Here is a 3,292-nt window from a genome sequence, read left to right on the forward strand (position 1 = left end):
AATCAGATACTTTTTGTGTAAGTAAAATAGCTATAAACTAGATTATTTTCTTCCACTGAACAATCTGATGTATTATTTTTATGTTATAAATAAAAATTCTAATATTATTTTCCAAAATTTCTAAAATGTAAAGTTTTCTGACTTATGCAACCATGGCAGTAAATAAGACCAATTTCTAATAAAGATATAAAGTGGATTAGAAATCTGACATAAAAATCACATTATTCAAATAAAATATTGTTGTGTGTACTCCCTCAAATCCTCTCTGCCTATAACAACTTATTCTTCTCCTACTAATAGTTCAGTTGGGCCTAGAAGAATGTGAAATATTAGTCAAAGCAATTTTACAAAATAATTATTAATATAGAAAGCAGGGATTTCATGTATTTCTGAGTAGACTTCTAGTATGATAAATATATTTCCCTCTCCTTACTGAATTCTCTCCCTTCATTCTTTTTTCCTTGATTGTTTTACAGTCTCATAATTTTAGACCATTCTAAAGCCACAAGTTTAGTTCACCCCGAGGCACAATTCCAGACAAGTAGGAAGATCAGAATTTCATAAGAGTATAAATAAGGGCTAAACATGACAGTCATGTTATACTTGATTCCTACACATTTTTTTGCATTCTATAGTAACTGCCACAATCACAGAAGACATACACTTGTCTTTTTTGATACTGACTTATTTCACAGTTGTAAGAGATAAGATTTCATTTTTTCATGGCTGAGTATTATTTTGTAATACACATACACACACAAGCAAATAAACATGCCATATTTTCTCAATTCAGTCATCAGTTGATGGACATCTGGGTTGATTCCTTGTTTTAACCATTATGTATTGAGTTGCAGTAAACATGGGGGGGTACAGGCCATTCTTTCATATGCAGATTTAATTTCATTTGGGGAAATTCTCAGAAGCAGGATGGCTAGATTATGTGATAAATTCACTTTTTAATTTCTGAGGAATCCACACACTGTGTTATATATAGATTGTAATACTTTATATTCTCACCAGGATTGTGTTAGGGTACCTTTCCCACCACATTCTCACCAATATTTATTGTTTTTTTGTTTGTTTGTTTTAGATGACGCCCATTTTAACTGGTATGAGGTAGAATCTAATTGTGGCTTTCATTTCTTTTTCCCTAATGAGTAGTGATTTTGAGCATTTTTTTTTCATGCATCTGTTAACCATTTGAATTTTGTCTTTGAAAAATACCTGTTCATGTCTCTTGCTCATTTCCTCATGGGGTTGTTTATTTTGCTGCTGTCAGGTTTCTTCAGTTCTTTATAAATCTTGGTTATACAAACAAACAAACAAACAAAGAAATCTAGGAGAGAGAGAGAACAGCAAGGAAAGCTTAGAATCAATCAGGAAACGGTCAGCGTGGATTCACTTATACCTCACGAGATGGGACACAAAGATTAGTTACTCCTCACTAGGGTATTGAAGATTTCTCTGCACACCCCTCCTAAAACTGTTCACCTAAACTGTTGACACATGTCTTGCTAGAATTAGACTACCTGAAAAACAGCCAGGTTCAGCAAAGTCATGCTGCAACACTATAAACTGCTAAATACTAAAATTAAAATAGATACGAGACAGCTGAACAGTAATCTATAAGCATTTTAAGGTGTATAGAACCGGGTTGTATATAAACTAAAGTTGAAATGTCAATGAAGAAGTCCACAGGATGTGGTTAAGAACTTGCATTTTAAAAAATATATTGGTTACTCAATACCATGTCAATTAATTTCATAACTCTATAAATTGATACTGATATTAAGTCGGGGCATTTAATTGATCAGGGTGATACACTGCTGGCTCTACCGTCAGACCAGAGATGGTCTCCCCAAGAAACCGTTGAACTTATCTGGACAATTCAACGCCGGACTTTATGCTTGGTAAATGCTTGCAATGAAAGAATCTCAACTGAATTTGAACTGTGGTAATGCAACAAGGTGGGGGAATCCACCATGTAGGCAGGGTTTGGGGAATCCCAGTGCCTATAAAACTGTCACATAATGCAATGTGATCAATAAAAAAAAAAATCTTGGTTATAACTCACTATCAGTTGAATAGTTTGAAAGTATTTTCTCCCATTCTGTCACTTGCCTATTCACTTTGTTGATAGTTGACTTCATTTCGTGAATACCTCTTAGCTTGATGTAATTCCAGTTGGTTTACTTTTGCTTTGATTGACTATGCCTCTGGGGTGTTTTCCAATAATCCTTTGTTAAGCCCATGTCTTGCAGAGTCTCCCCAATGTTTTCCTGTCATAATCTGTTGGTGTCAGATAATAGATTCAGATTCCTGAATCATTTTGAGTGGATTTTTGTACACAGTGTAAGGTAGGATATTGTTTCAAACTTCTGCAAGTTGAAATTTGGTTTTCGCACCATTTTTGTTCAACAGATTATCCTTTTACCAGGGATTGATTTTTAGCTTATTTTTGAGATATTGGTTGTAGATACGTATATTGATACCTATTTCTAGGTATGGGCTATTTTGTTTATAAATCCCCTGTAATGTAGTTTGAAAACTAATATTGTAATGTCTCTGGCATTTTTGTTGTTAAGATTGATTTAATTGTTTACTGTTTCCATGTGTTTCCATGTAAATTTTACAGTAAGTTTTCTAGATGTGAGAGCAAATATTGTTGGTATTTTGATCAGGATAATATGAAATCTATAAATTGATTTGGGTAGTATGGACATTTTGTTGATGTTAATTTTTCCAATCCATGAACGTAAAGACATTTTTCCATATTCTTGTGTCTTCTATTTCTTTTTTTTTTAAATTGTAGATATCCTTTACTTTCTTGGTTGTAGTTATTGTGAATGCTACTGACTTAAATGTTCTTTCTTGACCTGTCATTACCTGCATGTATAAAGGTTATTGATTTTTGTTTGTTGATTTTGTTGCCTGTAACTGTCCTAAACTCCCAAATGAGTTCCAACAGTTTTTTGGTGGAGTATCTTAGTTCTTCCACACATAGTATCATGTTACTTGCAAAAAATGATACTGTGATTTTCTCTTTTCCATTTTGTAACCCTTTGATTTTTTTTTCTTGTCCAATCATTCTGGATAAAACTTCTAGAACTATATTGAATAGCAACAGCAAAAAGGAATATTCTTGTTTGATTCAAGGTCTCATTAAAATATTTGCAATATTTCCCCATTCAATAAATTGCCTTGACTATGTTGTGAAATATTTCCTTGATACAAAATTTGCTTAGGATTTTTATCATGAAAGGATTTCGTATTTATCAAATTCTAATTCTGA

The sequence above is a fragment of the Ochotona curzoniae genome, unplaced genomic scaffold (genome assembly GCF_017591425.1).
Source record: "Ochotona curzoniae isolate NIBS_2020 unplaced genomic scaffold, NIBS_Ocur_1.0 contig_3498, whole genome shotgun sequence".
Lineage (NCBI taxonomy): Eukaryota > Metazoa > Chordata > Mammalia > Lagomorpha > Ochotonidae > Ochotona > Ochotona curzoniae.